This window comes from Salmo salar, chromosome ssa24 (genome assembly GCF_905237065.1).
Source record: "Salmo salar chromosome ssa24, Ssal_v3.1, whole genome shotgun sequence".
Taxonomy (NCBI): domain Eukaryota; kingdom Metazoa; phylum Chordata; class Actinopteri; order Salmoniformes; family Salmonidae; genus Salmo; species Salmo salar.
The window spans coordinates 12,453,097-12,475,482 of NC_059465.1; the positions used below are offsets into that span (position 1 = coordinate 12,453,097).

General features: G+C 42.9%; 1 protein-coding gene across 9 annotated transcripts in view; it reads right to left on the bottom strand.

Moving 5' to 3' along the window:
• Positions 1–22,386, bottom strand: part of LOC106585083 (autism susceptibility gene 2 protein) — a 380,813-nt gene that overhangs the window by 179,764 nt on the left and 178,663 nt on the right. The gene's annotated exons all lie outside the window — the stretch shown is intronic.

Here is a 22,386-nt window from a genome sequence, read left to right on the forward strand (position 1 = left end):
GCAGGCATGGCTAGACCCATAAAGGTGGGTTGGTCGCAAACTCCTCGGAACAAAAAGGCCGCCGTTCTGCGCTAGCAGGAGCACGGCGGGCCCACAGCTTGCTCTAGTTACCAGACTGTTTTAAATACTTCTCTCAATGTGAATCCAATTACCGGCAGCCTTTGTTTGCTCAGACAAAAGCAGCAATGTTCAAAGTCTGTGTCTCTCTGATTTTAATCAATTCTCTAGGGAAATGTGTGTGGGAGATACAGATCAGGTTTTGCCATAAGTCAGTGAGAAACGTGTGTGTGTGTGTGTTCGCTTTGTGCAAGTGTGAGAATGGGAGAGTGAAAGAAATGGAGACACAGAGAAATATTGTTGAAGTACAAAAAGCTTTTTAAAAGCATTCACAGCTTGACAACAGTGGCAACTTTGTGCATGAAGCCACAATTTTTGTTATTTATTGGAAAAATGTTTTAAACCCTCCGCACACAGTTAGCTTGGATATTGGCTGACAAGTTTGAGCTCTTGTTTTGGAGTAATGAACACAATAGCAGCCATACAGTTTCTAATGTGATAACAGATGACATAGTCAGTAAATAAATATGTATTGATTGCAGGCATTGCCTTCCATATCCACATAGAGGTGATGTATCGTGTGTGACTTGACTATAACAGTTGTTCTCACAGCCTGTATCATTAGAGTAAGAGGGGAGAAACCACCTGTTCCTCTCAGAAACACAGGGAACCAACCTGACAACAACCATCTTCACATTGGGATTCCAATAAAACATGTAATGGAGGGAGGGAGGGAGGGAGGGAGGGAGGGAGGGAGGGAGGGAGGGAGGGAGGGAGGGAGGGAGGGAAGGGTGAAGAAGAACCAAGTCAGATCAAAAGAGGTCTGCCAGTGCCTGCCTCATTTTTACCCATTCCTCTTTAAAAAAATGAAAAGCCCAAGAACCCACCCCTCCCTCTTTCCTTCCCACCCTCCCATCGCCGTATTTGTTGTTGCATTGGCTGTGTTGCCCCTAATGAATTTTAAAATGTGAAGATTTGCATTTCAATCTGGAAACCTCCCCTCTCGGAGGCGATAAAGGCTCTCCCCAGCACTAAATCACATTAAGCATGCAGCCATCTTTTGTAAAGGCCCCGCAACAATGTCATCGCGGTTCCCCTCTCCATCATTATGCAGAGCGCTTTTTGGCGGCCTGTTTACAAGCTAAATAAATAGCTACAGAAAACATCTGGAACCACAAAAGAGACCTTAAGTGGGGCTCTTTAAGAACCTCCAGAGCACAGACCCAGACCAAGGAGGTTAACCCCTTCTGGGCCTCATATAAAACCGCAGACGAGACCTCGGGAAAATAACTAGAATTGTTTACTTTTAAACACTACAAAAAGGTTTGCGCAATTCAGCGAGTACTGCAGCTCAGAAATGTTGTTGCATGTAATATCTGCCAGAAATTGGAGAAAGATCTTTAACATTTTACTGGAATAATTCATACATAATGATCATTTACAACATATTTCTTTGTACCTACTTTAGTCCCATTTGTGGCACTAGCCTTTCTCCAGTCATACTACAATAACCCACTACTCTCTTTCTGTGATTTCAGGTAGTTCTTTAGTCTTCAGTGAAAACACATCAATATTTAAACTGACTTACAGGAATACAAAAAACATTTTGTTCACTGGACGGGACGGGGTTTTTTCTTTCATTGACGTGTCTGGTAAATAGCCCCTTGGTTTTATTGTCCTCTTACCATTTAAAAAGCACACCGAGATTGATTTTCGCATAATACAAACAGCATGTGATGTGTGTGCCTGTAAAACCCTCTGGTATGCTACGTTCTGCTATTAACTGGGGAACTGCGCACAGATTCTTGGACTTGGGCTCTATATCCACTCCTAGACGCCTCCACTTTTCACGCCCACAGACAGTATGTATATCTATTTCGTAAGTGGATATCTAGGACGAAAGGTTGAAGTTGGAGGAAGATTTCCAGGAGCCCTGAAGGAATGTCAATAAAAGCTGTGTTGAAGGTTTAAGTGCATCACAGCAGTGCAGTGCTCTGAATGGGGATCTGCTGACTTTTAGGGGTGCCAGGCCTAGCGAGTGACAGTGATTCCATGTAGCAGCATGAGCATGTGAATCTAATCCTGACAGTATGTGTGTGAACTTAATGGTCCGTGGCCCGTTCTGTCTTCTCCAACCTGGACTTCAAGCTCACTTTATGGGGTTACTTTCCCCAGAATTTATGAGGCTGATTGGCTGTGAAAGGGTCCGTTACCCTGGGGTGTGCTCTCTGACCAGGTGGGCTCATAGAATGTGTATGTGTTCACCGTTTGGAGCTTTGTTTGGACAATAAAGATCTAATGTTTTCCTCCGAGGGGAGGGGAGGGATGTGTGTGCGTTAGGCTTTGGCGGTATCCAGATGTTCATACTTTCATTAATTCCTTGTGCCATTCCGGGGTATACGGTATTACCGTTACTGAACACAAGGAACATTATTTCCAAACCAAACTGAGCCTCTGTAATCCGAAGGTTAGTAATGATAACATGTAAAATCCCATAGTGGATGCTAGCTAAATGCTAACGAGCGCATGCACATTTTATACGGTCTCTGTAAACTATTTGCAGGACAGACATCCTAGCTCATAAGGTTATACAAGTAACTCAAAAATGCTGCTCATAGTTTGCTGCACGCACAAAACAAATATTAGACAGCAAGGATCTTGATCCAGGAGAGGATTATCTGCTGTTACAAAGAGAAGCTTCATTTTGCAAGAAGCTAACCACTTAGATAACTAGCTTTTAAGTTAGCAAACCAAATGCACAACTCCAGACTATTTAGCACATTTTAGACAGTTAACTTAAAGACATGCTCTGGAACGTTGGCGCCTCCTAAGGGGGAGGGGCGCGACACTCCCCCTCTAGTCGCACGTCTCAGACACTCAGACAGTCTTTGAGGTCTCTCAGCTGTAAAGTGCCAAGAGGACCAGTAATAAGAATTATTTTCAAACAACACTGAGCCTCTGTAATTCGAAGGTTAGTAATGATAACAAGTACATGTTAAATCCCACAGTTAACTTAAAGACATGCACTGGAACGTTGGCGACTACTAACTATTTTTTAAACCTCCCGCTTTGGGCTGGATGTGTCAGTGTGTAGTTCATACATGCATAATCTATGAGCAGAATTACTGGTTTACCTCAATTAGCTACAGTGAGTGATTTTGTACGTTTGCCCACTGACAAAGAAATGATCAGTCTACAATTTTAATGGTAGGTTTATTTGAACACTGAGAGATAGAATAACAACACAAAAATCCAGAAAAACGCATGTCAAAAATGTTAGAAATTGATTTGCATTTTAATGAGGGAAATATGTATTTGACCCCCTCTCAATCAGAAAGATTTCTCTTTGGCATCAACTCAACTCGCTGTGTTTGGAGGAGGAAGGAAGCTGCCTATGACCCCAAGAACAACATCCCCACCGTCAAACATGGAGGTGGAAACATTATGCTTTGGGGGTGTTTTTCTGCTAAGGGGACAGGACAACTTCACCGCATCAAATCTTGGGTGAGAACCTCCTTCCCTCAGCCAGGGCATTGAAAATGGGTCGTGGATGGGTATACCAGCATGACAATGACCCAAAACACATGGCCAAGGCAACAAAGGAGTGGCTCAAGAAGAAGCACATTAAAGTCCTGGAGTGGCCTAGCCAGTCTCCAGACCTTAATCCCATAGAAAATCTGTCAGCCTCAAAACCTTAATGACTTGGAGAAGATCTGCAAAGAGGAGTGGGACAAAATCCCTCCTGAGATGTGTGCAAACTTGGTGGCCAACTATAAGAAACGTCTGATCTCTGTGATTGCCAACAAGGGTTTTGCCACCAAGTACTAAGTCATGTTTTGCAGAGGGGTCAAATACTTATTTCCCTCATTAAAATGCAAATCATTTTATAACATTTTTGACATGCGATTTTCTGGATTTTCTTGTTGTTATTCTGTCTCTCATTGTTCAAATAAACCTACCATTAAAATTATAGACTGATCATTTCTTTGTCAGTGGGCAAACGTACAAAATCAGCAGGGGATCAAATACTTTTTTCCCTCATTGTACAAAATCCCTAGTTTGCAAGCAACTGTTTTCTGGAAGTTGTGCAGTGCCATTTCCCTACATTTTCCCCCATCTGGGCCAGCCCCCTAGCAACTCGAGTTCAACCAATGAGCTTCAGCTCTCTAGCCTGTTAGTGACAGTTAGCAAGAGGCACATCATGCACCCACAGCAGAGCGAGAGAGAGAGCAATGACGTGGTGCACATACGTGACGTAGTGCACAATTTTCGGGGACCACTTTTGGCTTGTGAGCACTCCTTTTAGAACTACCGGCTAAAAAGTATACAAAAGTATCGGAGAATCTCTTTAATAGTTAAGAAGTTAAGATGTCTTCAGGAACTCCCGGTAAGCTTCATAATGAAAAATGATGTAACAGGTAAAATGATCTGCTTTATCTCGTAACCTAGTGCACAAGTTTACGGCAGGTATTTACCTAAAAAGTCCCAAAAATATTAACATTCAATAAAAATAAAAAAATACAGAAATAGTTTAAACAGTATTGAAAATCATACCTTGGGTATTTCAAAATGAATACTCTGGTATAAGGTATATACGGTATACCGCCAAACCCTGCAGTGCATGTGCGCGTGATTGAGGACAGGTGGATATGGGTTAAACACTAAATCAATTCCCAGGTCAGAAGACCGACACAATAACTTTGTGTTGAAATGTCTCACCACGTCTTCAGTCTTGTATAGGAGGATAAGTCATCTGGAGAGTTTCTAGCAGATGATTAGTTATAGGTATACAGTAGCATATGCTATGTGTCAGTTTCAAGATTAACAGTCAGTTATAAAGCAATAAATAAACACAAGCTAGCTGCTTTTCAAAACACCATGACTAGACTGATTAGGATAGTGTTATAATTAAGCAATAAGGCACCTCGGGGGTTTGTGGTATATGGCCAATATACCATTGCTAAAGGCTATTCTTAGGCACGACGCCTGGATACAAAGTGCCTGGATACAGCCCTTAGCCGTGGTATGTCAGCCATACACCACAAACCCCCGAGGTGCCTTATTGCTATTATAAACTGGTTACCAATGTAATTAGAGCAGAAAAAATGTGTGTTTTGTCATACCCGTGATATACGGACTGATATACCACGGCCGTCAGCCAATCAGCATTCAGGGCTGAACCACCCAGTTTAAAATTTAGCGTATGACGCAATGCTTCTCTGAACACTATGTTGAGTATTGTATTACAAATGTGGCAACAGAACATTTGATGGATATCATGACTCAGGGATTTATATGTCATCAGTAACAATTGATGGAACAGTTCTGCGTGTAAATAGCTCCCAGCTGTAGTAGCCTCCGTTTGCTGTGTTTATCCCACTAAGCATTAACTGAGTGGGAGGACGAAAACAAGCAAGAAAACACAAACAAGTTAAAACCTTCCACAGTTAAGCCTGCTTCTAATTTAACATTTCTGCATAGGAGTAGGAATCGTCTTGGCCTTGACCCTGCTTCACAATGTACTTTCAATCTCACAGTCAGGAACATTATTCTATTGGAAAATATCTCAACAGCTCAACTGAAAACACATCTTCAGAAGAGAACAGGTACGCAGTAGCCTAATGTTCTTGTTTTAATGATCGTCCAAAGGAAATTTGTCAGAGCTTGGAAAATGTATATAGAAGAGGACAGATGTCTCCTTTGGATTCAATTTATAATTCCATCCTCAAAAGATGTCTTATCTCTTATCTCCCACCTTTTCCTGATTAGACCTTCAGTCTGAATCAGCCAGACATGCTGAAATGAAAGAAGCCCGGGAGAGAAAGAGAGAGAGAGAGAGAGAGAGAAAGAGAGAAAGAGAGAGAGAGAAAAAAGAGAGATATCTACTAAATATAATAAAGCCCATGCAGTCAAATCCAGTCAACATGAAATGCTGAAATCTCGACATGTGCGAGGAGAAGAGACATCTTTCATGTCTGAAATAAAAGGTCAACTGCAGCTGCCTGGCACACGAGTCCAACCTCTAATCGTCTCACTTCCCCACCCCAGAATTAGAGCGGCTGTTAAGTGCGTATAATGAACGCCGTAAAGCTGCCCAGTAAAACAGGCATTTGGCCAGCCGCTGAGAGGGAAACGAAGAGAGACGGAGAGAGAGATAGCGAGAGAGTGCAGGCCTGCTCCTGGATCCGATTTAGCCCACCCCGGTGCAGAAGATGACTGCTGACAGCCAATGACTCCCTTTCGCCGCAGGCAGAGGAAAGGGGGGAAGGGGGGTAACTGCCTCCACATCATTAATGAGCGCTAATATTTCAAAGGGAAGACAGCGGGCTGAGCCCAGACCATTATATTAAAAATCAAACGGTGTGATCTTGTTAAGATGGATGCCTGGTCTCCCCTCTCTCCCCAGGGTTCTACTGAGCCTCGGCGGAGACGCCAGGACCACTCACTGCATTAAAGGTGACTCGTCTCCTCGTCTTCTACCCGCGATAGCTGCAGATACAGGGCTCCCTGAGCATTCAGAGTGGCATTTCATTCATTTGTATCATTTTCAGGTTTTATAGACTGGCCGGGGCTCCGTTTCTCGGTTAGTACGGCTCGATCGAAAAAGTAGTAAGTGGAAAGGAAGGAAGCTTTAAAGGCAGCATTCACTTAACCTTCCTATTACAGTAACAGTCAAGGAAGGACACCGTAGGGCGTTGTCTACTGTGGGCCTGCAACGTTAGCAAGCACAGATAGCAAACTCAGCATCACGTTATTACTGTGAGTAGGATTATCAGAGAATATAAATAGAGTAAGATGTGCTTTACTTTGTAAACATGTCCAATTTCCCACAGAGGCCAATTACTGCCAATTCAACATGTTGATGAAACAGCAAATTAGCTACAGTACATGTATAGTACACAAACAGTTAGATACTCTACTCCCTCATTGAGGATTTCTCAGATCCTGATTGTACGATCCATGTAGCTACTGTAGTAGTGGTCCATTTGTAGTGTTGGTATTTGGCCCGCACTACCTTAACTGTACCACTGTGTTCCTCCCAGTGTAAAAGGCTGGCCCAGGTCACTGTTGTGATTCATGGAGCAGTTATTAGCCCCGGATGACAGTGATGAATGCACTACACTAACACCTTTGTAGGCTGCCTTGTTAGTGAACATCTGAGAAGTAGAGCAAAGCTATCATTTAGGACGAGGCTCTTAATTACCCTGCATGCACAATTATGAATGTAGCACAAACAGACGCCCAGCTGTTTTGATGCAGTGCAGAGGGAAATAGAGACAAAGGGAGGGAGGGAGGGAGGGGTACTGGATACAGGAGGAACAAAGCTGACAAAGCTCGGCACAGATGTGTACAGGAGATAGCTAGAGTAGAACAGCTCAAGGACATTCTCCTCGGCTCAAAGGGCCGGAAAAAAAAAAAAAACATTTGTCTCCGGGGTAAACAAAGTTTGGTTGGGTCAAAAGGTGTGAGATGAAAGGAAGGAAGAGGAGCAATCAGACGTGAACTAAAATGAAATGTTTTCTTCTCACAGTTCAATTGAAAAAGTGATGAATTGGCCCGTGGGCACATCTCCACAGGGCAGGAGCTTATGGTTTTTCAGTGTCAGTTAGGAACGGGCCAATTCCAACTGCCTGAAACAGAGACTTGAAACACACATAACCCATTCCCTATTCCTTCTATCCCCCAGTCATGTCCTCTAGTCCAGGGGTTCCCAACTTTTCCCCCCCAGAAATTTTAAAAATAAATGTCACACCTAGGGCTGTGGCGGTCATGAAATTTCATCAGCCGGTGATTGTCAAGAAAATAACTGTCGGTCTCACAGTAATTGATGTTAATTAACATGAACACATTTAGCATCTCCTGGCTTCCTACAAGCCACTGATGCAGACCATTGGACATTAAACTAATAATACATCCATGTAATATAGCCTATACCTTCACAATAAAACCATTGTTTATTTTAGACAGGTCTAAAGAAGCATATGAAAAAAATGTAGTCTATTTCAGAAGAACAGAATAGCATACTCTGAGTTGTCCTTATGTTAGGTCCATCTGGCTATACCATATGGCTGTGGGCTACACTAGTTAATTTAGCAGACAAGATTTGCTTAGAATTCCGTGGCATTATTTTATAGTATGAAGAATACAATTGAACAAAGCTGAATAAAATAGAAAGGATATTTTCTCCAAACGATTTGAGGGAGTGCGCACATGAAGCTATTCTGTGTTGAGCTGTTAACAAAGAAATAGGTACTCCTATATGCTTAATTTAGAATTATTAATGTAACTTTAGTTTTTCAAAAAATGTTGGGCTATGTGATTTGATTTTAGATACATTGTAAGGCTGCATGATGTGACTAATGATGATTGAAAAAAGTCGCTTGAAAGGCATGGGCTCTGCTTTGTTTTTTTGCGCAGGCTGTAGAGTCCTATCATTCACAATTTGACAAGCACTTGCTAAAGCCTCAAATTTCACGGCGGCATCCCTTTTGTGTGGCCGCACTGCACCCTTAAAAAATCCATGCCTTTTGCGGCCAGTGACCGTTGTGCCCTTGGCTTGGAGTGCTGTGTTGTGCCCTTCTCCCTCAGTGCTGCATGCTCTGAAGCACCTCTCACTAACATGGCTCTCTATCACATGATCGGGTCTTTCTCACAGGCTACAAGTGAAGACAGACACATCGTGGACGCAACTGCGCACATCCTTATCCAATTCCGAGGCGCATATTGAAGATATTGGAAGAACTGTCCACATTTACTTTTTGTCAGCCAACAAGATTAGTAGGCCTAACGAACAGCAAAAGCACTAGCCTATGTCAATATACTATGCCCCACAGTACAAAAGATGACCTATTCTATTCTGTGCGACAATTAAATATTCCAAACATAGTCTGGGAGAGTTATGGGATGCGATAGATCCCAAATTAATACAACGACTAGCATAAAAAAAAATGTTTTACGCAATGTGGCTGACGAAACAGATCAGAACATTTAGCTTTAAATGTTGATCAACTATTAGGACATTTCTTCACATTATAAGCGCAGCAATGCACACATGGGAGTAGGCTATAAGCACTACTATTCCATTAGCGGGAAAAGACCATTATCAAAAGTGACAGCAAATGCGATTATGCATGTAAAAGTTTTATTATAAAGGTGCATTATTGCATTGAAAATGATCTTACCCAAACTTGAAACTCAAGCGCTGCTTATGTATGCCAGTTATGCTATACATGTCAGCTGGGCATCATTCACAAGTGATAATATATAATTCACAAGTGATAGGCTAATATTGTCACCCATCAGACTATTCATGATTTAATCTTGTTTTTACATATACTAAATAACATATGTGTGAAATTTGTTTTGATTTAGAATGAACCATTATCATGCACCTGTCTCGAAAAAGCGGCAGCGGGAAAAAATACACGTCATCTATGCACTTAAATAGTTAATGTAGGACGCTTTTCCCGTGGTTCATTTTCATGCCAGCCAGGTAAGCTATACTCCTGTTGAAAAGATAAGGAATGTGCTTAATATTAGGAAAGTTGAGAAATAATTATACTGCTCCAAAAAATAAAGGGAACACTTAAACAACACATCCTAGATCTGAATGAAAGAAATAATCTTATTAAATAAATTTTTTCTTTACATAGTTGAATGTGCTGACAACAAAATCACACAAAAATAATCAATGGAAATCCAATTTATCAACCCATGGAGGTCTGGATTTGGAGTCACACTCAAAATTAAAGTGGAAAACCACACTACAGGCTGATCCAACTTTGATGTAATGTCCTTAAAACAAGTCAAAATGAGGCTCAGTAGTGTGTGTGGCCTCCACGTGCCTGTATGACCTCCCTACAACGCCTGGACATGCTCCTGATGAGGTTGCGGATGGTCTCCTGAGGGATCTCCTCCCAGACCTGGACTAAAGCATCCGCCAACTCCTGGACAGTCTGTGGTGCAACGTGGCGTTGGTGGATGGAGCGAGACATGATGTCCCAGATGTGCTCAATTGGATTCAGGTCTGGGGAATGGGTGGGCCAGTCCATAGCATCAATGCCTTCCTCTTGCAGGAACTGCTGACACACTCCAGCCACATGAGGTCTAGCATTGTCTTGCATTAGGAGGAACCCAGGGCCAACCGCACCAGCATATGGTCTCACAAGGGGTCTGAGGATCTCATCTCGGTACATAATGGCAGTCAGGCTACCTCTGGCGAGCACATGGAGGGCTGTGCGGCCCCCCAAAGAAATGCCACCCCACACCATGACTGACCCACCGCCAAACCGGTCATGCTGGAGGATGTTGCAGGCAGCAGAACGTTCTCCACGGCGTCTCCAGACTCTGTCACGTCTGTCACGTGCTCAGTGTGAACCTGCTTTCATCTGTGAAGAGTATAGGGCGCCAGTGGCGAATTTGCCAATCTTGGTGTTCTCTGGCAAATGCCAAACGTCCTGCACGGTGTTGGGCTGTAAGCACAACCCCCACCTGTGGACGTCGGGCCCTCATACCACCCTCATGGAGTCTGTTTCTGACCGTTTGAGCAGACACATGCACATTTGTGGCCTGCTGGAGGTCATTTTGCAGGGCTCTGGCAGTGCTTCTCCTGCTCCTCCTTGCACAAAGGCGGAGGTAGCGGTCCTGCTGCTGGGTTGTTGCCCTCCTACGGCCTCCTCCACGTCTCCTGATGTACTGGCCTGTCTCCTGGTAGCGCATCCATGCTCTGGACACTACGCTGACAGACACAGCAAACCTTCTTGCCACAGCTCGCATTGATGTGCCATCCTGGATGAGCTGCACTACCTGAGCCACTTGTGTGGGTGGTCTGTGGTCTGTGGTCCCCACCTGCAGAACCACTCCTTTATTGGGGGTGTCTTGCTAATTGCCTATAATTTCTACCTGTTGTCTATTCCATTTGCACAACAGCATGTGAAATTTATTGTCAATCAGTGTTGCTTCCTAAGTGGACAGTTTGACTTCACAGAAGTGTGATTGACTTGTTTAAGTGTTCCCTTTACTTTTTTGAGCAGTGTATATTAGGCCTAGCCTACAGAAAACTGATGGGATCCTTGTCTTTTTAATAGAGGCCATCACTCTGTTTTCTCGTGCAGTTGCATAGCCTATAGAAATGTTGCGCAAGATGAGCTCATGGGCTGTCATGAAGTATTTGATTAGATCTTCGATTACATTTGCATTGATGTCAGAGTGATTAGAGGTACAATAGAGTGCTGAGTACCAGGCAGTTAGCAAGTTTGGTAGGCTACTAATGACCATCTGCAGCATCAGAGCTTCGAGAAGCCTAATTACCGTGACTAAACGGTCATGTGAAATTTGACTGCCTTCATGACTCGTGACCGCCGGTGTGGCTGTAATACGGTCACCACAACAGCCATAGTCATGCCCCTCACCCTGGACTTGAAGGACCTAGGGAAATGTTGTTGTTTTAAAGCAAATTTCCTGCAATTCTACATAGTTTAACAAGACTCATGACATCTTTTTGATATGTTATTTAATGATGATAATAATAATAATAATAATAATAATAATAATAATAATAATAAATAAGGAAAATAAAGTCGAGACCCAATTTCCCCAAATGTTATTCCGATACCAAATATGTTTCATTATGATAATTTATATGAATCCTCAATTTCATTACACATATTATCTTTTACAGAAAGTGATAGCGAAAAAAGAAATGAACTTGAAGTTCATTTCTTTGCCTCCTCGACTTTAGAAGGTCGTAGCTCAGCTTCTGAATGTCATAGAGACAAAGCATGTGTATCAGTCACGTCCTCTGGCATTTTACCGCTTGTTCCTAGCCGAAAGCATTGCGGATTTACATGTATGTGTAGTTTTAAATCGGTATAAACAATCACAAATTTTATTACAAAAAATGTAAATGTTTTATGTACCCCTCAAATCAAGGAAGGTCCTTCGCAACCTGCCACCCCCACCAACCTCCCCACCACACGAAACGTTGGTGCTCCCAATGTTGGGAACCACTTCTCTAGTCGCAACTCTCAGACAGTCTTTGTGGTTGCTCGGCTGTAAAGTGGCAAGAGGAACAGGAAAAAGATCTCCGCTTGGCCATTTCAGTTCCCCATACATCAGAACAAATCATTTGGCAAGTTCTGTGTCTGCAGTCACATGCAGTGCAAGAAAGGAGCCACTTCCTGTTCTGTGAGTGTTTTAGGTCCTTGTTTGACAAACTGTATCCTGAGGAGAGAGCAAGAGCCTCTCTCTGAAATCAAAGTGCACACTTTCCACTTCCCATAATCACCTCCTGCCGTCTTGTCACAGAGGTCAACAGGGGTTGTCTCCTCCGCTATGCACCACGCGGCGCCCCAACTGTTTATTTTCTCTTTTTTAAAGCTTTGTTTAAATCCCAAATTCGAGTTTCAGAACAGGAAGCAGGACCCAGAAAGGCCTGGACTCATTCTCTAAATATTTGGAGGCCTGGTAATTTGCTTTTGTGATATGAAATTATTTCCTTTGGAGTTAAGAATCAAATAATGATGTCCATCTGAGGCTGGGCTGGGAGGCTGGGTGGAGACATGTGTGTGTATGTCTCTCAGTGTGTGTGTGTGTGTGTGTGTGTGTGTGTGTGTGTGTGTGTGTGTGTGTGTGTGTGTGTGGAGTGAGTGAGTGAATGTGCAGATGGATTCACAGACTTCGTTTAAACAGGCAGAACAATTCTGATCTTTTTTCCACTAATTGGTCTTTTGACCAATCACATCCGATATTTTCACGTCAGATCTTTTTCAAAGCGGATCTGATTGGTCAAAATACTATTTAGTGAAAAAAGGATCAGAATTGGTCTGCCTGTGTAAATGCAGCCATAGGAAGTCAGAGAGAGAGAGCCCGGTAATCTGTATCTCGGTGAACTGCCTGAGCCTGAACACACAGACACAACACAGAGGGAGTTATAGAAAAACTGAGCTCATGGTATAACACACAATCACAGAAAGACGTGTACACACGTACAGATGCACATCACAGACATAAAAAGCACACTTCATAAAACCATGTCTAAATATGCACAATGTATACATGCAGTATACTGTATATGGTTCAATCTTGGCACATTTTATCAGTATAAAAAACTAGATCATCTAGTAATCCAGTATATGTACTTCTAGCTGTTATTAATTTGAAGCGCTGCTAGTATACTAGCATCATCATGTACTCCCAGCAGTAATGTGGAGTCTACAGTCTGTGATATTTAAACCCAATAATGATCCTGTCTATAGAGCACTCAGGGGAATTCACAAAGGTACACAATTGGCTCAAAACAACAGTAATTACATGGGTTTTGACAAGCGTTTACAGCCATATGTTAGACAGAAATGGTATGGTAATTATGTTATTTATGGCTCATCACACGTACAAAAGACTGTGATTGTTATGGGTATTCATATCCATGTCTTTTGGCTATGCAATGAGGGGGGGGGGGGGGGGAATACTAGATGAAGTAAAGCAGGGGAAAGAAAAGAAGGAGGAGTGTCCAATATAAATGGTAAAGAGCGGATTGCAGTGCTTCAGGAGCTTAGACTTGATTCTAGGTCAAATGTCTACAATGTAATTGCACGTAAGAAAACATTTAAATACATTAAACTACGATGAAACAATGGATTGCTTTGAATAAGTTTGAATTGCTTTAGTTACTTTAGTGGAGTGAGATATGTTCAAAATAACACTTTTTTCTTTAAATATGAGCTCCCCGAAAAATGCTTCTGTTGAGCTACTATGACAATAAATTGAACTGAACTCAATCTTCAGAAGAGAGAGATTCATTTCTCAGATGAAAAGAAACACCCAAAATAAAAAAAAAGACTAGTTCAATAATGGACACTGAGAAAAGAGAAGAGAAAACAATTTTTAACTCATCTATGAGTGTAAAACTACAGTAGGGCTACGCTATTTGGAAACACAATATATATATACACAAAAGTATGTGGACACCCCTTCAAATTAGTGGATTTGGCATTTTAAGCCACACCCGTTGCTGACAGGTGTATAAAATCAAGCACAAAGCAATGCAATCTCCATAGACAAACATTGGCAGTAGAATGGCTTTACTGAAGAGCTCAGTGACTTACAACGTGGCACTGTCATAGGATGCCACCTTTACAACAAGTCAGTTCGTCAAATTTCTGCCCTGCTAGAACTGCCCCGGTCAACTGTAAGTGCTGTTATTGTGAAGTAGAAATGTCTAGGAGCAACAACGGCTCAGCCGTGAAGTAGTAGGCCACAGAAGCTCACAGAACGGGACCGCAGAGTGCTGAAGCGCGTAACATGCAAAAAGCGTCTGTCCTCGTTTGCAACACTCACTACTGAGTTCCAAACTGCCTCTGGAAGCAACGCCAGCAAGAACCGAACAGCCGCACACAAGCCTAAGATCACTATGCGCAATGCCAAGCGTTGGCTAGAGTGGTGTAAAGCTCGCCGCCATTAGACTCTGGAGCAGTCGGAACGTGTTCTCTAGAGTGATGAATCACGCTTCTCCATCTGGCAGTCCGACGGACAAATCTAGGTTTGGCAGATGCCCCAATACATAGTGCCAACGCTACAACATACAATGACATTCTAGACAATTCTATACTTACAACTTTGTGGCAACAGTTTGGGGAAGGCCCTTTCCTGTTTAAGCATGACAATGACCCAGTGCACAAACAGAGGTCCATAAATAAATTGTTTGTCGAGATCGGTGTGGAAGAACTTGACTGGCCTGCACAGAGCCCTGACCTCAACCCCATCAAACACCTTTGGGATGAATTGGAACGGCGACTGTGAGCCAGGCCTAATCGCCCAACATCAGTGCTCGACCTAATGCTCTTGTGGCTAAATGGAAGCGAATCGCTGCAGCAATGTTCCAATATCTAGTGTAAAGCCTTCCCAAAAGAGTGGAGGCAGTTATAGCAGCAAAGGGGGGACCAAATCCATATTAATGCCCATGATTTTGCAATGAGATGTTTGACGAGCAGGTGTCCACATACTTTTGGTCATGTAGTGTACCTCCATCATTCAAAATACTGTGGCATGCACCAGATCTTATTCCAGAAGAGAGCACAAAGAAAAAGGCGAAGGTACTTCCCTGACTGGTACTTATATCAGTCGGACATTAGTTGACTAACCTCATTAACCTCGGAATGTACCAGGTCTATGCCACGCTAAACCCTAGGCCACAAATACCCATTACGACATGTTTTGTCAGAGATGACGAACAACAGATCATGGCTGAGGAGGACAAACAGCAACACTTACCAGGGGCATGGTGCTAGGGCTGTTAATAAATATGTTGCCTGGCGTACCAGTAAGGTGCGAATTAAAAAGAAAGATTGCCTCTGACTGGTACCAATACTGTGACTCTGTTTCAATTACCATGTACATCTCCCTCACATTCCAGACGCCTGCCCTGCTCTGTGCTGAACCTCAGACAGACACACTGTGTATTGGGTTAACTCTCTCAGTGTCACTGCTCTCGGTACACTCTGCACACACACACGCGCGCACACACACACACGCACGCACACAAACCAGCTACAAAGGCAACGGTAGTAATTTTACATACGCAAATCCACTTGGAAGAAACACAAACAAACCGAGCCCCTCCCTCCCACTGTGTGTTGTAAAAACCAGTCACAACAAAGAGCTGAGGAAGATTCGGAGGAGAGGAGCGGGAGGAAACGGGGGAAGAGGGAGTGAACCCAACCCCAACCTGCCCGGTGGCATGAGCTGAGGCTTGGCTGTCATCCCTAGGCTGTCATTGGGACCTGTGCTGCTGTTAGCAGGTGAGGCGAGGCGCCAGCCGCCACTGGCAATCAAGGCGGGGGGGGGGACACCTCAACATCACTCTGCCTGGTGTGAACTGAAGGCAGCCCTCCCCTCGGGCCTCGCTCCTCACTACAGTCCTGTATCTGCTGTGTGTGTGTGTGTGTGTGTGTGTGTGCCAGGAACAGCTTGTGATGTATTGCCTTAGTCTGTAGTTAGACACATCCACTAAACACTGTGATCATTCCTTATGTGAAGCACATCCCCAAAATGCCTGTGCACTTTACTCTGTGGTTCCTAATTATAGGTGTCTCAGAGAAGGGGTGAGGGAGGGGAGGAGTGAAGCGAAGGATGAGGATGGGGGAGGAGAGTAGTGGAAGGAGCAGGGAAGGGGGGGGTGAAGAGAACAGCAGGGTTTCTCATCAGGCAGGCAGGTGTAAATGGTCTCTCTTCCCTCGTTTATTGGCACTGTGGTAATTGCTGCACTGGCTCATTTGAGCTTGTCATACCTCCCGATAAGGCCCTAGTATTAACAAAAGATTGAAACGCGTTCACATATTTCATACCCACGTGAAATAGGGAGTTAATGCAGATTCAGAGGCGAGATATTAGAGATGCGATTTAACATTGCAACAGAGGTAGACTGAAAATGATCAGGTATCACTCTGCATAACAATTACGTGCCTTCCGTGAGAGATGATTTAGTACAAGTATGCATTTGGCAAAACACAAAGAGCGCAACAAAACAAAGTCAGAGGAACATGGATGAATTCAAAGGATGAATAGATATTCTGCAAAGACGTAGCCTATGTTATGATGGGTTGCAACCTTGATCAACAAATATATGAATGAGAGAATATCTACATGGTTGGACTAACTTGGGAAACAATATAATTGTAAAAAAAATCGAATAGATTTTGGACCATGGAAAATGGGTTGCGTTCTGGTTCAAAAACCCAATTTAGTACATCAATATCACTGATGTGAAAGTGGAGAAAATTTAGCAAACAGTCATTCAGACATTGCATATTAACTAAGGAAAAGGAATGCCAAAGTTAATTTCAAGCTGTGTCTGGATATAATAATAATATGGTGTTTGGCACAGAGAGCATGAAAATGGGTGATACCTCTGCTCCAAATTGAAGGAAGCAGCGTGTTCACAGTTCATTACCACTTACCTTCTCTCGCTAATAAAAAAGCTCGCTAATAAAAAAGCTGCATGCTCCAATGTGTCAACAGGGATGTGTTTTCATTTACACCGAGAGAGAGAGAGAGAGAGAGAGAGAGAGAGAGAGAGAGAGAGAGAGAGAGAGAGAGAGAGAGAGAGAGAGAGAGAGAGAGAGAGAGAGAGAGAGAGATATGAACAAAATTAGAGACCATAAGTAATTCTAATGGTTCACTATTCTGCTTGATTAGAGCTGGGGGATGTTTGTAACGTGAATGGTTTTACATTCCACGTCAGCATTCAGGGAGAGAGAAAACCTTCGTGTTCAAGAAAACCTTCAAGATGAGCAGGCCTCTCCAGGAGAGAGAGAGAGAAGAAAGGCAAGCTCAGCTCTCATACAGCCAACCAAGGAGCCCAGGGTGACCAGAAAGATCTCATGTGTGGCTTTCTCAGGGCTACCACTAGTGATTAGCTGAATCAAATGTTTCTACAAGTGCCACAGGCAGGCCATGCAGGCCCAGTGCGGTGTGGCGAGGGGAGAGAACTTTACAGATTCCATTAGAGGGATTCTAAAGGCATCACAGAGAACGGATGTGCCCCATCAAGTGCCTAAAGCCAAAGTCACACGAAGTAATCTGGGCACAATTTATGTTGCTTGCAACAAAGTTGCATCTGGGTTGCTCAGTGTGTCAACCCCAAAACATTGCCTGCAACTTAGGTGCAGTGCATCGCATTATCTGCCTTGGCAGCAGCTAATGGGGATCCATAATAAATAAACATGCAAATACAAACTGACTGTATGCAATGTCCAAACAGTGAGTATAATTTTTTTTTTTACATGACTTGTCATATTGTTCCATTTGGAACTTTGACCCAGTTGTCATGTCAACATAGCTGTCAGTGCTGCTGCAAACCACAACAAAACAGACATGGCAAATGCTAGTCATGGTTTATGAACATGGTCTGGCAATCAATAAATGTCATTTTAAAAGTGAACCCAGACCTTTCTCTGTCTAATTTCAAATGAAATTGTCCAACATGAAATGCATGTAGCTTAGCTTAGCTTGTTGCTAGCTTGGTAAAAACCCAGTTGGCAAATAGGAAACATTTTGGCTAGCTAGCTGAATTGTACAGACAGCATTTTGTCTATACCGAGGCTGTTTCAATTACCAAAGGTTTGGCTAAACAAATAATTTAGTAAACCATGATGTGATGTATGACAGGATTGTGTTTGAATTGCTTTGTGTATCAGCAAAGTTGCTTAAGATGATGTCACTAGCAACTTGCATCTGCAACAGAAATAGCGACCGAATGGCTTCGTGCGACACAGATTTTAGTTTCTGACACTCAAAATTAAAAGTATTTTGAATATCAGGCTATGCCCTCGAACAATGGTTGTGAACCTGTCTCAGGCAACGGCCATATAGACTGTTAAAGATTGAGCCTTTATTCATATTAACTAGTCCTATTATTAACATCCTGCCAAGCCAATCACCAGTCAGCCCTGGCCCTGGCCAGCCAATCCAAAGCCACATCTCCCTGCACCATGAACGTGGATGTGCTGCTATGGCTCTCAAGCAGACTTTGTCCCAATAATCTTCTTTCCAAATCGGCTAGCAGGTGATGTGAGAGCATTGTGCCGACTTCCCCCAACAATTAAGACATGGATTATGTGGCTCCCACTGCCACTACTAGTCATAATGTACTGTTATTATCTCCATCCGTTTAGCTAGTTAAAAGACTGTATGGTCTCTGGTATTCACTGAAAATAACTTATCTTAGTACTAAACAATGGTGGAAAAAGTACCCAATAGTCATACTTGAGTAAAAGTAAAGATACCTTAATAGAAAATGACCCAAGTAAAAGTCACCCAGTAAAATACTACTTGAGTAAAAGTCTAAAAGTTTTTGGTTTTAAATATGCTTGATTACCAAAAGTAAAAGTATAAATAATTTCAAATTGATTATAATAAGCACATCAGACAGATTTTTTACAGATAGCCAGGGGCACACTACAACACACAGACATAATTTACAAACAAAGCATTTGTGTTTAGTGAGTCCCCCAGATAAGAGGTAGTAGAGATGACCAGGGATGTTCTCTTGATAAGTGTGTGAATTTCACCATTTCCTGTCCTGCTAAGCATTCACAATGTAACAAGTACTTTGGATGTCACTGAAAATGTACGGAGTAAAAAGTACAATATTTTCTTTAGGAATGTAGTAAATTAAAATTAAAAGTCATTAAAAAAAATTGTAAAGTACAAATTCCCCAAAAAACAGGTACCACTGGTACTAAGTATATCTATAATTTTGTCTCAGATGACAGACTTTATATATGATATGTGCAACCAAGACAGAAATACATAACTAATCTGTCATTGACAAACAAAGGTACACTACATGGCCAATAGTATGCGGTTACTCCTTTGGCTATTACAGCCACATATGTTGCTGACAGGTGTATAAAATTGAGCACTCAGCCATAAAACCTCCATAGACAAACATTGGCAGTAGAATGGCTCATACTGAGAAGCTCAGTGATTTTCAATGTGGCACCATTATAGGATGCCACCTTTCCAGCAAGTCAGTTTGTCAAATTTCTGCCATGCTAGAGCTTCCCCAGTCAACTGCTCAGCCACGAAGTGGTAGGCCACACAAGCTCACAGAACGGGACCGCCAAGTGCTGAAGAACGTAGCGCGTAAAAATTGTCTGTCCTCGGTTGCAACACTCACTACCAAGTTCCAAACTGCCTTTGGAAGCCATGTCAGCACAGTAAATGTTCGTCGTGAGCTTCATGAAATGGGTTTCCATGGCCGAGCAGCCACACACAAGCCTAAGATCACCATGCGCAATGACAAGCGTCGGCCAGAGGGGTGTAAAGCTCACCACCATTGGACTCTGGAGCAGTGGAAACGCGTTCTCTGGAGTGATGAATCACGCTTCACCATCTGGCAGTCCAACGGATGAATCTGGGTTTGACGGATGCCAGGAGAACGCTACCTGCCCCAATGCATAGTGCCAACTGTAATGTTTAGCGGAGGAGGAATAATGGTCTGGGGCTGTTTTTCATGGTTTGGGCGAGGCCCCTTAGTTCCAGTGAAGGGAAATCTTAACACTGCAGCATCCAATGACATTCTAGACAATTCTAACTTTGACCAGTAGTGTAAGTACCACAAATAAATGGATATATAAATATTTCTATGAGTTAATCCACATTTCGGAAGTCTCTCTTTCCCAGCTGGCATTCAACGACTTCCATCCAATTTAAAGAGACTGTCTCGAAACCAGAAAGAGGAATTTATTGAGCTAATAAAAACTGTGCTCGGGTGAGAATCACCGTGGGCAACTCATTAAAAGTGTAAGAGTAAGTGTAAACTCTCTTTGTGGAAATGGCTCATCAGGTCTGGGGGTGAAGCTCACGACAAGACATGGACATGGACATGTAGGACATGTAGTCCACAGGGCTGATGAATAGAGTCATATAGGGGATTGGCTTTTCTCTCAAAAGACAGTCTGTGCCTCCTAGAGAAAAAGAAAAGTGTGAGAGAGCGAGAGAGAGAGAGAGAGAGCATGTGTGAGAGAGAGAGAGCAGAGCTTACTTTGATTTTAATACTTTTGTTGCTCGTCAGGAAGAACAGGATTCCTACCCTGCCAACACATATACTGAACATGAGCAAACACACAGACACACAAGAACACTGATATGGTGGGGATATAAACATCACTCCTAGGTAAAAGAAGCAAGCCTGTGGGATAAATAATCATCCATTAGCCCGGTGGTTGCTGGTTGTCAGGTTTCGGATGTACACACTGCCCCGGGTGCAGCAGCAGCGAAAGGGTTTTAGCACTGCTAATTATCAACCATGGCAACATGCAGCCATTAAAAACACAACCGGAGTGTCTACTGAGCTAATTTGTCTAATTACATCTCTGTAATTTATGAAAATACAAAAAATTACCCTAAAGGCTTGCTTTCGGAGCAGAGTAAATGTTAAATGAAAGCTTTCCTGCTTTGCCTCCACGGTACCACTGAGATCCAGATAGCTGCTGGGGCTTTGAGAGAAAGGTGGGTTAGGCTGCCCTGTTGGGTGATAGCTAAGCAGTCTAAACACCCAGGAGACTCTCCTCATCTCCCCAGAGACAGACAACACCCCAACCCACGTCTGCTCGCTAGATTCATGTTTATTTATTCACTCATTAATGTGGCATTTTTCAGTAAAACCAATATGTGGTGTCAGTTGTGTAAAGCGTGGGCCCTCAAGTGTAATAGATTGTGACTTTAGCAGTCACAGCAATGAGGGCCTATGGCAGCTCTGCTGACAAGCATCCCCAGCCAGAGAAGAGAGAGAACACGCTCATCATGACATGATGTGTCATTTCAGCAAATAAGGGAGTAAATCAACTGAAATGGGTGTTCCAATTACCAAGACTGTTAAAGATACATGTATGTGAATAAATATGACAGATAATATGGGGACTAAAATACATGTTATATTAGTTTAGAAATAAAGTCCACATAAACTGTTTAGTAATATATTGCCTACTGCATGAATATGTAGCCTACAGTATTGTGTCACCAAGCTAACGTAGGCCGTCATTGTAAATACGGATTTGTTCTTAACTGACTTGCCTAGTTATATAAAGGTTAAATTAAAAGAAAAATTAAAACGTGCTGAAGCCCATGCAATCTGTGATCATCAGAAATCTTCTAAAAAAAGACAAAGCTAGACTGACAGAGAACACATGGAGGGGGGGGGGGGGGGGAGGAGTCTACAATAAACAAACAAGACGATGTGATCAAGTCAACCCATTTCTCTTCACAACAGGAATGACCACTTTGGCTGTGTGTGATAGCATCTCTGTGTTGAAGCACAACCAGTCCCAGAGGGAGTGAACTCCTGGGCTATTTCAGGCCAGATCCATGCCTACGTGGGGCTCGGCTCATCTAAGGATGCATCCCAATTGGCATCCTATTCCCTATATATTGCTCTACTTTTGACCAGCGCCCATAGGGCTTTAGTCCAAAGTAGAGCACTATATAGGGAATAGGGTTCCATTTGAGCCGAAGACTAACAGCCCCAGGAGTAGGACTCCTCCTGAAGAAGTATGACTCTCACGTGGCAGCCGTGGTGTGGCACATCTTGTCCCTGATGCAAATCAAGATTATACGAAGACAAAGGAGATGCAACGTCATTGTAAGGTGTTTCAATGTTTCCTACTTGGAATAGAAACACCAGCATTATGTTGGTTAGGATGCCAAAAAAATAACCACTCCCTAAATAATGTCTTAAATGTGTTTGTGCAGTGGAGATAAATACATGGCAGCCATTTTTTTTGTGATAAACTATTGATAACCTTGAAATAATAGCTAGTTCTAAACAAC